The sequence below is a fragment of the Pelophylax lessonae genome (assembly GCF_965119305.1).
Source record: "Pelophylax lessonae genome assembly, chromosome: 1".
Taxonomy (NCBI): Eukaryota; Metazoa; Chordata; class Amphibia; order Anura; family Ranidae; genus Pelophylax; species Pelophylax lessonae.
Window position 1 is genome coordinate 854,742,677 of NC_138768.1, and position 14,342 is coordinate 854,757,018.

Below are 14,342 nucleotides of genomic sequence, written 5' to 3' on the forward strand. Positions count from 1 at the left end.
GGATTTCAGTTCTGCTGGAAGTCTTGGACCTCCAAGTCTTCAAAATCCGCAAACAGGTCTTCCTTTTCATCTGGTCCCAAGGCATTGCAGACATATGGGTCTAGAACATTGTATCCAGAGGCTACAAGGCAGAATTGTGGTCTCTGCCTCCTCCCCGCTCTATGTTGTCCAACTTACCAGCATCCCTGCAAAGACTGGTGGACCCCCACACTGCTCTAGAACAGCTGCTCTCTCTAGGGATCATAGCCATTGTCCCAGAAAGAGAAAGATTCCTGAGATTTTATGTAAACCTGTTCACCACTCCCACAGCCAAGGGGAAAACCTTTCTCTGGGTATGAAAATTCAGCATGGAATACGACAGGTTGATCATTGCTTCCCTCCATTCAGGAGACTTTCTGTCATCTGTGGAAGTCAATAATGCCCACTTGCATGTCCCATCTTCCTTGAGCTTTAACAGTTCAGAACACAGCAATCTGAGTTTATCCTCATAGACAGCATTCCTTTCAGTGAAGTCCAGGGAAGACCTGGTAACAAAGGTAAATAGCTTTACCATGGCACAAGGAAGAAGCACCACCTAGCTTGAATTGCTGTACACTGGTAGCAATCAGTGAGGGGTTCTCCACAGTAGGTGGGTCTTCTTAAGAAGCTGCATGCTATTAGGTTCTGGTCCAGCTGCCTGCATATAAGCATGTGGGGAACTGCATGCTGATTGAATTGCACTTTTGGGTCAGTGCCCACATAAAGAAGGATAATGTCTTAAACACCTGCCAGTGACACCTTTCCCAACACTGACTACAGAAACTTTTTGAGGGAATAGTGCAGAACAATGATTAACCTACTTCACGGGAGGGAGAACTGGATGTAGTCACCTTGTCCACCCCTGACCTTCTTCTGTCCCCTAGCATGCAGCACATGGCCTTGGGGGCCTGCATAGTGTCCTATAATGTGAGTGATGATGAAACCTGGTAATAAATAACATCAGGTAGTGTGCCCAGCTGGGCAAAGCTGTAGATGGGACATTTGGAGAGAGCGATAAGTATATCAAGAAAAGGACCTTGCCCTATGACCCTCAGCTGTTGGTCCTGTTGCTCAGTGGTACATAGCCTCAGGTTTAGAGACTATAGTATACTTGGGAAAATGGTCCTAATTATGTGGTGCTCCCAAGGAGAAGAGCAGAGGGAAGCTCCCTAAAAGACGTGTGCTGTGCTCTGTACTGAAATGACTGCTGCAGGATATATATATACCAATAAAAGGACCTTGCCCTTTGACCCTCAGATGTAAGTCCTGTGGCTCAGTGGTGAATAGCCTTAGGTTTAGAGACTCAAGTATACTTGGGGAAGTAGTGCCAATTCTGTGGTGCTCCCAAGGAGAAGAAAGGAGGGAAGATAGCTAAAAGATGTGTGCTGTGTTCTGTACTGAAATGACTGTTGCAGGATATACAGTATATGCAAGACGCATTCTGCACCGAAGATTCTGTAAGTATATCAAATGTGATATGTCACGGGAAGAGATGTGAAATTGCAGTACAGTGCTGAAAATCCATCTCTGTGGACGTTCCTTTATTTCAAGAGTTAGGACTCAGGCTGGGAATGAATGTGTAAGCTTCTGGCCAGAAAATATGTGTCCAATATGATGGCTACAAAGTCAGGCAGGTGGGTGCTCTATCCAAGAAGAAGCAGGGGTGGGACCAGCACACTTGATGCCAACATCTGCCCAATCCATGTCCCCTACAGACTCCTCCATGCCAGTTTTCAGGGCTACAGCGTGATTTGCAGTACTGTAGAAGATTGGGAAAAAGAGGGTGAATTTGTAGCTGTTGCAAGGGGGGGGAAGAAGAATGCAGAAGGCTTGGTGAGCCACCCAACTACCTCACCTTTGTGCAGTGACTTTATAGGATGGCCACTTTCTGAAAGAAAAAGCAAATGCGCACTATTTCTTGATGGTGCAGGCTGACCATGGGTCCTGCTCGCCAACCCCCCCCCCCTCCCCCCCAACATCTTTGTGTGCAGAATCTCCACCACTTAGTTTAGGCCAGTCTGACATTTTGAATGGATGTGGTGCTTTGGTGTGGTAGAGATGTAGTTATTTGGTGCACAGAACTTTACCATCAAAGTATGAGGTGATATGGTGCAAACAAAGGGCAACTTTGCATGTGTCAGGAACGAGTTCACACTGCTGACCCCATGATTTAAAAAATGGACCTAGCAAAGTTAATTTTGGGTTTAGAGCTATAAAAGTCCTTGCTGTAGCATTGGGAAGCTAAGGATCAGGGACTCTCTGCTTGGAGTCAGAGCCCTGATGCCTAAAGGGCACCTACCCAGTGCTGTATTTTGGCCTAGGCCAACAAGGCCCAGGCCTAGGGCAGCACTTTGTAGGGGGGCAGCAAAAAAGCCATCAACCCCCTCCACCTGAGACTCTATTGTCCACTGGTAGCTAGAGCCGCCTTTCTCACCCCCTCTCACTCAGCCCCCCTCTCTCTTTCTCTCTCGTCACCCTCTCTCTCTCTCATCCCCTCTCTCTCTCATCCCCCTCTCTCATCCCCCCTCTCTCTCTCACCCCCCCATCTCTCACTCTCTCTCATCCCCATCTTTCATCCCCCTCTCTCTCTCATCCCCCCTCTCTCTCTCTCTCACCCCCTCTCTCGCTCTCTCTCTCACCCCCCTCTCTCTATAATCTCCCCCTCTCTCTCATCCCTCTCTATCTCTCTCATCCCCCCTCTCTCTCTCTCATCTCCCCTCTCTCTCTCTCTCACCCCCCCTCTCTCGCTCTCTCTCTCATCCCCCCTCTCTCTCTAATCTCCCCCTCTCTCTCTCATCCCCTCTCTCATCCTCTCACTCTCTGATCCCCCCCTCTCTCTCTTTCTCTCACCCCTCCCTCTTTCATCCCCCACCTCTCTCTCCCTCACCCCCTCTCTCTCTCTCATCCCCCCTCTCTCTCTCCCTCACCGACCTCCCTCTCCCACCCCCTTCTCTCTCTCCCACCCCCTCACACCCCCACCCTCTTGTGAGATCTCAGAGGTTGATGCTGGGACTTGTAGTCCTTCAATTCTGGAGGGAGTCACATCCGTTAAAAAAGGAGTGGGGCAGATTTACATGGGGGGGGGGGGGGCGCCCAATTTTAGTCTTGCCTAGGGCAGCACAAAACCAAAATACACCACTGCACCTACCATTGCCACAGGACTTATCAGCCCTGTTCTGATGACAGTAAAGAGTAAAAAAAATTAAAATAGTTTTTAAACCACCCACATGCTCATACATATACACAGTTAGGATGTATGTACGTAAATAAATGCCTATTACTGTCTAGATATCCCTCCGCTTACTTCATTGGGAGAAGAATCATTTTGGATCCATCATTTTAGTTTAACCCATGACTGATGACCTGTAGCTGTATTTGCATGCACCCTAGTGATCAGAGTAACACTTCCAGGTGTTTATTGTCTCTTACAGAGATAACAGTACTCCCCCTGACAATGCTTTCATCTGCTTTTCCCCCTAGATGGGCAGAGCCATTTTTGTTCAGGCATCATCCATGGTCACCATCTTCTTTCCTGACTGAGATGCTGGCTCATGGGTGACACAATCATGTAAATCCTGTTGCCTGTGCAGTTTTGTGTTCACAAATGTCTGACATGCTTTTGCCCTTACTGCAACCTCTTACCTTGTGACTGGCTACAAAGAGGGAGAAGAGACTGAAGAAAGGCTTCATACTGCTTGCTGCAGACTGATGACATCATCTGAGCCTAGGCAATGTCACCTTACTGAAGCTCAAAGACTTCTTTTTTAATTCTATAATTCTACGTCTTTGCAAAACTCTGGTTCAGCCACATCTTGAGCATGCTGTCCACTTCTGATCACAAATCTTCGAAAGGGAGGAAACTATTGTAAAGAAAACACATGGTCACACAATGAAGTTGGATGAAAAGCGTAAGGGGGGAATACTGAGGGCTAGAAATGAATTGGTCTAAGTCAGCTCTGCTTCCCCTAGATGGGGTCGCAGATCCGGCATTATCCACCCGTTGCACTGTTCTGATAAGGACCTCCTTTAAAGCGGAGCTCCGGCCTCAAATACCTTTTTTAACTAAAAATACCCCTATAATACTAATCCATCACCCTTTACAGAACCGCTATTCTCATACTTACAAGGTGTACAGTATTGGATTTTAGTCAAAATCTTACTTTTAAAAACGCTATCTGGGCGCGGCCATCTTGGATGTGGGCATCTGAAGCCGCAGTGTAATCTGCTGTGTCCTTCTTCCTGATTCCAGGGAGTGTTCTGGGAGTTCTTCCTGATTCCAGCCTCCTGGGAGTGATGACAAACAGCTCCCAGGATGCAATGCAAAGGCGGAAGTGATGTCGGTGGCCGTGGCCACAGAGGAGGGAGAAGGAGGAAGTACAATAAAAAATGCCCTGAAAATAAGGTAAGGGACTCCCGAAAAAAATTGAAAATGCCCAATTGTTGATCAGCATAGCGAGCACTCCAGGATTCACTAAAGTTGCAAAATAGGCCGGAACTCCACTTTAAGTACTTGGGCATTTTAATTAACTCCAACATATTAGACTACTGCCGCTTGAACATTGTCTCATTGATAACCCGTTTAAATTCTTGCTCTCTCTCTGGTGGGTAGAGCGAAACTTTTAAAAATGATACTTATGCTTCAATTGTTGTACTTTCTTCACAACTCACCAGTAGTGGTCCCACTGAAAATATTTTTCCATCAATAATATTTTTTGCACCTTGCTCTGGAGGGAACCTCTCGCCAAGGATAAAGCTGGAACATCTACAGCGCTCTAAAGGTAGAGGGAGATAGCTTTGCCTAATCTTTGGCTGTACTACTTAGCTAGCCAACTGGAGCACCTGTCTAAGGGTCTTGCTGCAGGAGACACCACCTGTGTCCCTGCTGATGATTCCACATTGCAAGTGATGCTACACTGTACAACCTCTAGCTCCCTATCGGAGGGTCTTGAGGTGCATTTTTTATTGTAAGCCCAACAAACTATTCCCCACCAACTGATTATTAAATAAAATTTGGATCAAGGGCAAGCAATTGCAACAGGTAACGGGTCCGTCGCAAACATGATTGGAGACTGAAATGATAAGGTTGGCCTCTCCAGCCCAGGTCACACTGAAGGTGGAACAGGGGGTACCAAGGGGCAGAAGGAACACGAGTGTTGGCAGGTGCTGATAGGTGTCCTTGCAGTAGGAGAGGCAGACTCTGAACGGCTGGCAGAACATCAAGTCTGGAATGGTAGCTGATCCAAGCAAAGTTAAAAAGGGAAACAAACAAAGAGCTGGGGGGGCACACCCTGAACATGCATTTCTAAAGCTGGTGCAGCTATGAACCAAGCGACATGCATATTTACAGAGAATACACATGCAAAAGAAATGACTATCAAATATAAAGGCAAAAAATGGGGATTTGGTCCCGCCATATGGCCATATCGCGCTCAAGCCCACCACTACGTCAAAGTACCCCATTATCAGTGAGTCCTACACTATCCATAAAAGGAAGGATGAATCCAACCTCTCACCATTGGAGATACTTACTCCTTACTGGGAGAGATGTGCAACTGCACTATAAGGGATTCCTCCTACAGTGCCTTGCGAAAGTATTCGGCACCCTTGAACTTTGCGACCTTTTGCCACATTTCAGGCTTCAAACATAAAGATATAAAACTGTAATTTTTTGTGAAGAATCAACAACAAGTGGGACACAATCATAAAGTGGAACGAAATTTATTGGATATTTCAAACTTTGTTAACAAATAAAAAACTGAAAAATTGGGCGTGCAAAATTATTCAGCCCCTTTACTTTCAATGCAGCAAATTCTCTCCAGAAGTTCAGTGAGGATCTCTGAATGATCCAATGTTGACCTAAATGACTAATGATGATAAATAGAATCCACCTGTGTGTAATCAAGTCTCCGTATAAATGCACCTGCACTGTGATAGTCTCAGAGGTCTTTTTAAAGCGCAGAGAGCATCATGAAGAACAAGGAACACACCAGGCAGGTCTGAGATACTGTTGTAGAGAAGTTTAAAGCCGGATTTGGATACAAAAAGATTTCCCAAGCTTTAAACATCCCAAGAAGCACTGTGCAAGCGATAATATTGAAATGGAAGGAGTATCAGACCACTGCAAATCTACGAAGACCTGGCCGTCCCTCTAAACTTTCAGCTCATACAAGGAGAAGACTAATCAGAGATGCAGCCAAGAGGCCCATGATCACTCTGGATGAACTGCAGAGATCTACAGCTGAGGTGGGAGACTCTGTCCATAGGACAACAATCAGTCGTATACTGCACAAATCTGGTCTTTATGGAAGAAAGCCATTTCTTAAAGATATCCATAAAAAGTGTCGTTTAAAGTTTGCCACAAGCCACCTGGGAGACACCAAACATGTGGAAGAAGGTGCTCTGGTCAGATGAAACCAAAATCCAACTTTTTGGCAACAATGCAAAACGTTATACTTATGTTTGACGTAAAAGCAACACAGCTCATCACCCTGAACACCCCATCCCCACTGTCAAACATGGTGGTGGCAGCATCATGGTTTGGGCCTGCTTTTCTTCAGCAGGGACAGGGAAGATGGTTAAAATTGATGGGAAGATGGATGGAGCCAAATACAGGACCATTCTGGAAGAAAACCTGATGGAGTCTGCAAAAGACCTGAGACTGGGACGGAGATTTGTCTTCCAACAAGACAATGATCCAAAACATAAAGCAAAATCTACAATGGAATGGTTCACAAATAAACATATCCAGGTGTTAGAATGGCCAAGTCAAAGTCCAGACCTGAATCCAATCGAGAATCTGTGGAAAGAACTGAAAACTGCTGTTCACAAACGCTCTCCATCCAACCTCACTGAGCTCGAGCTGTTTTGCAAGGAGGAATGGGCAAAAATTTCAGTCTCTCGATGTGCAAAACTAATAGAGATATACCCCAAGTGACTTACAGCTGTAATCGCAGCAAAAGGTGGCGCTACAAAGTATTAACTTAAGGGGGCTGAATAATTTTGCACGCCCAATTTTTCAGTTTTTTATTTGTTAACAAAGTTTGAAATATCCAATAAATTTCGTTCCACTTCATGATTGTGTCCCACTTGTTGTTGATTCTTCACAAAAAATTACAGTTTTATATCTTTATGTTTGAAGCCTGAAATGTGGCAAAAGGTCGCAAAGTTCAAGGGGGCCGAATACTTTCGCAAGGCACTGTATATCTGCTTGCTAGTGGACACTGATAGAGTACAGGTGTGGGGGGGGGGGGGGGGTGGGGTTCTGAACCCCAGAAGTATGGTCAGGACCGAATACATAACAAACAAACAAAGAGCTGGGGGGGGGGGGGGCACACCCTGAACATGCATTTCTAAAGCTGGTGCAGCTATGAACCAAGCGACATACATATTTACAGAGAAAGTTAAAGGGGCCCTCCACACAGGCTGCAAGTTCAGATGTGAGGCTTGTCAGAGCTCCTAGCTGGCTTGAAACAGGAACTCGCAATGAGGAGCAGAGTTGATGCAGATGACAGCCGAATAGGTACTTGAACCAGATGTGAGAGCAGAGCCAGGAATAGCAGCGTGGTCACAGGGATAGCCGAGGTCAACAGCAGGAAGGCAGCGAGGTACCAAGACATAAGACATAGCAAGACATGGGGAGCAGCTGAAAGACCAGTCAGCACTGGAGCAAGAGCAGGAGCCCCTTTAAATAGTCGGTCTGGCATAGCAGGACATGGGGAACAGCTGAAAGACCAGTCAGCACTGGAGAAAGAGCAGGAGCCCCTTTAAATAATTGGTCTGGTGCAGCATGCATTGAGTGCGCGCCTGTGCTCGTGTGCGCACTCCCGTGCTCATGTGCACTCCTAGTCACCATTCTGCTGAGAATTTTGCACACGCATTTCTATTAGCCATTCTTTGTGCACGAAAATCTCTATTAGCCAAATGTCTGGTAGTCATTCTCTGACAGGGTTATACACCGCACAGTCCCATCCGGCATAATGAAACATTACCTGAATTAGTCAAGCTACAATATGCCTCCAAGTGGAAATCTTATGGGGGGAATCATTTAAAACATGGGTGTCCAACCTTTTGGCCTCTCTGGGCCACATTGAGTGTAGAGAAATTTTCTCGGGCTGCATGTAAAATATATACTATAGTTAAGGTATAAGTAATAAAACGCTGCTGTGCCCTTCCCGCGCCGCCACGCCCCGTCCCCAGCACTAATTTAACACAACTAGAGGATGATGAAATGAAATGGAATCAGTATACAGAGGTTTACTTTTCCTGAGAGATATTAAAGGAACACTCTAACCTTCATGACCACTTCAGTGATTTGAAGTGGTCATGGTGCTAGAAGTCAGAAACACTGCACATGCTGGGATATTTACAGATATGTGCTGGGGGCTAGTTGCACCCCTAGCACATGTGACATAGGCAGCCAGAAAATGTCATGTATGAAAATACATGTATGAACAAGGACATGAAATACTATGACAAAACACAACTAGTTATTAAAAACATATTGCAACAATTTACACACGCTAATGCAAATACCTTTTCTACTTATTTTGCAGACTGCTGGTGGGTACTGCTGGTGCGGTTACTGCTGGCAGGTAATGCTGGTCATGCGGGTACTGCTGGAGAAAGCAGCGACTGCAGTAGAGAGCAGAGCCGCTGCTTCCTGTATGGCTCCTGTCACAGACGGAGTGCATTTCATATCACTCCGCCTGTGACAGAGCCAGAACTATACAGGAAGCAGCGCCTCTGTCACTGACTGCAGACATCCTAAGTCTCCCGCAGCAGCCGGTGCGTGCCCATCCAATGGAGCCTAAACAGTGCCCATTCAATGCAGCTTCACCAGTGCGTGCCCATCCAATGCAGCCTGATCAGTGCCCATCCAATGCAGCCTCACCAGTGCAAACCCATCCAATGCATCCTCATCGGTGCGTGCCCATCCAATGCAGTCTGCAATGAAGAGAGAGGAGAGCCGCAAAATTACACAGAGCGGGAAGCTCCCACTTACCCGGCGACCGCTGTCATACGAAGTCCTGCCTCCTGGACCAGCTCCTATGATAGACGTCACCAATGTGCTGTCCAGGGGGTGGGGCTTCGTATGACAGCAGCCGCCGGATTAACAGGAGATCCCCGCTCTGTTTGTAATCTGCCCACGCTCGCCTCCCCTCCCCTCCAAGGCAGCCTCTGCCTACAGTTAGTTGGAAGCTGCTGTGGCCATGCCCCCGACTCAATTTCCTTCCTCCCCAGCAAAAAAATTGTCAGGGGGCAGTGGGCCGCATTGCCTGTGGTTCCGGGCCGCATGCAACCCCCGGGCCGCAGGTTGGACATGCCTGATTTAAAACATACATTTAACAATAGTCAACTGCTACCTTTGATACTTTGCAGTCCAGGTATAGCTTACCATCCACGATGTTGTTCTATTAGCTACAGTTGAAACATGCAGTTACCACTCAAGACCCATCAGCCTTATGGCACTCTTCCCCCACCCCTATTTTCAATTGATTGCAATCAGCCATGACTACCAAGGGGCTTATTTCTCGCTGCTATATTATGCCTTTGTTAAACTGTGTCATGGGTTCTTTACTTTAAAGGAGTTGTAAAGGCAGAAGGTTTTTTATCTTAATGCATTCTGTGCATTAAGATAAAAAGCCTTCTGGGTGTAGCAGCCTCCCCAGCACCCCATAATACTTACCTGAGCCCCATCTCTGTCCAGCGAAGTCCACGAGTACCTCAGCTGTCCGGGACTCTCCCTCCTGACTGGCTGAGGCACAGCAGCGGCGCCATTGGCTCCTGCTGCTGTTAATCAAAGTCAGTTAGCCAATCAGGAGAGAGAAGGGACAGAGCCTAACGGCATCTCCTTGTCCGAATGAACACACGGAGCTGCAGCTCAGCTCGGGTGCCCCCATAGCAAACTGCTTGCTGTGGGGGCACTTGATGGGAGGGAGGGGCCAGGAGCAGCGAAGAGAGACCCCTGAAAAGGAGGATCCGGGCTGCCCTGTGCAAAACCACTACACAGAGCAGGTAAGTATATATTTAAAAAAAAAAACACAAGACTTTACAATCACTTCAAGAGCAGTGAGGATTTGGAACTCCCTTCCACAGTTGGTGGTGTCAGCAGAAGTGTAAATAAATTCAAAAAATCTTTTCGATGTGTTTCTTGGAAAGCAATGTACAGGCAGGGCCGGTGCTTCCACTAGGCAAACTAGGCAGCCACCTAGGGCGCATTGCCACTTAGGGGCGCAGCCACGAGTCGGCACTCTCTCTCCATCATGAATGATTTTTGTGAAATGAGGGGAGTGGTGGCGGTGGGGGAGGAAGAAGGGACAGGGTAAGATGCCAGGTGTCTTGGGCAGTGGCAGAACTACCAGGTCCTGGCTTTCCACCACTGTTGGAGGGGCCCCAAGAGGCAGGAATGGAGCCCACCGGAGTGCTGCCTGCATGATGATCCTCTTTGGCTGGAGCTGAGCAGCCTTAACCCCAGGCAGGGAGAGACTCTCTGCACTGAGTTGGTAGGCAGCCGTTTATTTCCCTGGGTCGGTATTAAGCAGGGAGCGGAGGAGAGCTGAACCTGAGCCAGAGCTCGGCACTGTAGGGCGGAACCTTTACTGGGGCAGAAGCGACGAGGCACTGGAATGGTCTGAGGAGGTTGGTGATGAAGGAGGTGCGGAGCTCTCTGACTGCTGCTTCTTCTTCCACCAGGAGCCGGTTGGAGCTGTGGTGAGCACTTTGGTCCAGGAGAGGAGCGTCCTGGGAGAAGGAATCAGCAGGATCACAGTGAGGGAGGGCAGAGTGCGGGCCACTCTCTTCATACCGTCCAGTGAGTGTCCCCAGAACAGGGGATCAGGGTCCCTGGGTGTTACATTGAGCATCCCTGGTATGAAAGGGAATCAGGGTCACCAGGTGTGCCATGGGGAATCGGAGTCACCAGGTGTGACATGGGGGATTGGGGTCACCGGGTGTAACAGGGGTTCGGGGTCACCAGGTGTGAAATGATGAATTGGGGTCCCTGGGTATGCCATGGGGGATTGGGGTCCCAAAGTGTGACACGGAGGAACATCAGGGTCCCCAGGTGTGACATGGAGGAACATCAGGGTCCCTAAGTGTGACATGGAAAAACATCAGGGTCTGACATAGAGAAACATTGGGGTAACTGGGTATGACAGCATGACATTGAGGAACACGGGGTCCCTGGGTGTGACATGGAGGAACATCAGGGTCAGTGGGTATGACAGCATGACATGGAGGAATATTGGGGTCCCAGGGTGTGACATGGAAAAACTACAAAGTCCCTGGGTGTGACATGGAGGGACATTAGGGTCCCCGGGTGTGACATGGGGGAATATGGGGGTCACTGGGTATGACAGCATTACATGGAGGAACCATCAGATCAGGGTTACTAGGTATGACATAGAGGAGTTTTTAACCCCTTCCCTTTTTTAGGGGGGCTCAAATAGCTGGTCTTGCCTAGGGCGTAAAAAAGTCTAGCACCGGCCCTGTGTACAGGGATGTGGAAAACGGTAGTGACACACACAGCTTGAATTGGAAGGACTGGTGTCTTTACTCAACCTTACCAACTGCAGTGAATCAGGAAAGTATTCACAGCGCTTCACTTTTTCAACATTTTGTTATGTTACAGCCTAATTCCAAAATGGATTAAATTCATCTTTTTCCTTTAAAATTTTACAAACAATACCCCATAATGACAACATGAAAGAAGTTTGTTTGAAATCTTTGCAAATGTATTAAAAATAAAAAACAAAAAAAAATCACATGTAAATAAGTATTCACAGCCTTTTCCATGACACTCAAAATTGAGATCAGATGCATCCTGTTTCCTCTGATCATCCTTGAGATGTTTCTTTAACTTGATCGGAGTCCACCTGTGGTAAATTTAGTTGATAGGACATGATTTGGAAAGGCACACACCTGTCTATATTAGGTCTCACAGTTAACAGTGCATGTCAGAGCACAAACCAAGCTATGAAGTCCAAGGAATTGCCTGTAGACCTCCGAGAAAGGATTGTACGGAGGCAAAGATCTGGGGAAGGGTACAGAAACATTTCTGAAACATTGAACGTCCCAATAAGCACGGTGGCCTCTATCATTCGTAAATGGAAGACATTTGAAACCACCAGAACTCTTCCTAGAATGATCAAGGAAGGGTCTTAGTCAGGGAGGTAACCAAGAACCCAATGATCACTCTGACAGAGCTCCAGCGTTTCTCTGTGAAGAGAGGAGAACCTTCCAGAAGAACCATCTCTGCAGCACTCCGCCAATCAGGCCTGTATGGTAGAGTGGCCAGACAGAAGCCACTTCTCAGTAAAAGGCACATGACATCCTGCCTGGAGTTTGCCAAAAGGCACCTGAAGGACTCTCAGACCATGCAAAACAGATTTCTCTGGTCTGATGAAACAAAGATTGAACTTTTTGGCCTGAATGGCAAGTGTTATGTCTGGAGGAAACCAGGCACCGCTCATCACCTAGCCAATACCATCCCTAAAGTGAAGCATGGTGGTGGCAGCATCATGCAGTAGGGTGGTTTTTCAGCGGCAGAAACTGAGAGACTAGTCAGGATCGAGGGAAATATGAGTGCAGCAATATACAGAGACATCCTTGATTAAAACCTGCTCCAGAGCGCTCTGGAACTCAGACTGGGGCGAAGGTTCGTGTTCCAACAGGACAACGACCCTAAGCACACAGCCAAGATAACAAAGGAGTGGCTACGGGACAACACTGTGAATGTCCTTGAGTGGCCCAGCCAGAGCCCAGACTTGAACCCGATTGAACAACACTGGAGAGATCTGAAAATGGCTGTGCACTGACGCTCCCCATCCAACCTGATGGAGCTTGAGAGGTCCTGCAAAGAAGAATTGAAAAACTGCCCAAAAATAGGTGTGCCAAGCTTGTAGCATCATACTCAAAAATACTTGAGGCTGTAATCGGTGCCAAAGGTGCTTCAACAAAGTATTGAGCAAAGGCTGTGATACTTATGTACATGGGATTTGTTTTGTTTTTTATTTTTAATAAATTTGTAAAGATTTCAAACAAACTTATTTCACGTTGTGATTATGGGGTATTGTTTGTAATATTTTGAGGAAATTAATGAATTTAATCCATTTTGGAATAGGGCTGTAACATAACAAAATATGTATGCACTGTACAGTATCTCACAAAAGTGAGTACACCCATCACATTTTTGTAAATGTTTTATTATATCTTTTCATGTGACAACACTGAAGAAATGTCACTTTGCTACAATGTAAAGTAGTGAGTGTGCAGCTTGTATAACCGTGTAAATTTGCTGTCCCCTCAAAATAACTCAACACACAGCCAATAATGTCTAAACTGCTGGCAACAAAAGTGAGTACACCCCTAAGTCAAAATGTCCAAATTGTCAATACTTTGTGTGGCCACCATTATTTTCCAGCACTGCCTTAACCCTCTTGGGCATGGAGTTCACCAGAGCTTCACAGGTTGCACTGGAGTCCTCTTCCACTCCTCCATGACGACATCACGGAGCTGGTGGATGTTAGAGACCTTGCGCTCCTCCACCTTCCATTTGAGGATGCCCCACAGATGCTCAATAGGGTTTAGGTCTGGAGACATGCTTGGCCAGTCCATCACTTTTACCCTAAGCTACTTTAGCAAGGCAGTAGACTTCTTGGAGGTGTGTGTTGGGTTCGTTATCATGTTGGAATACTGCCCTGTGGCCCAGGCTCCAAAGAGAGGGGATTATGCTCTGCTTCAGTATGTCACAGTACACAGTGGCATTTATGGTTACCTCAATGAACTCCCCAGTGCCAGCAGTACTCATGCAGCCCCAGACCATGACACTCCCACCACCATGCTTGACTGTAGGCAAGACACACTTGTTTTTGTACTCCTCACCTGGTTGCTGCCACACACGCTTGACACCATCTGAACCAAATAAGTTTATCTTGGACTCATTAGACCACAGGACATGTTTGTGGGCTTTCTTGTGCATCATCTTTAGAAGAGGCTTCCTTCTGGGACCACCAATTTGATGCAGTGTGCGGCGTATGGTCTGAGCACTGACAGACTGACCCCCCCCACCCCTTCAACCTCTGTAGCAATGCTGGCAGCACTCGTACGTCTATTTCCCAAAGACAACCTCTGGATATGACGCTGAACACGTGCACTCAGCTTCTTTGGTGGACCATGGCGAGGCCTGTTCTGAGTGGAACCTGTCCTGTTAAACCGCTGTATGGTCTTGGCGACCGTGCTGCAGCTCAGTTTCAGGGTCTTGGCAATCTTCTTTTAGCCTAGGCCATCTTTATGTAGAGCAACAATTCTTTTTTTCAGATCCTCAG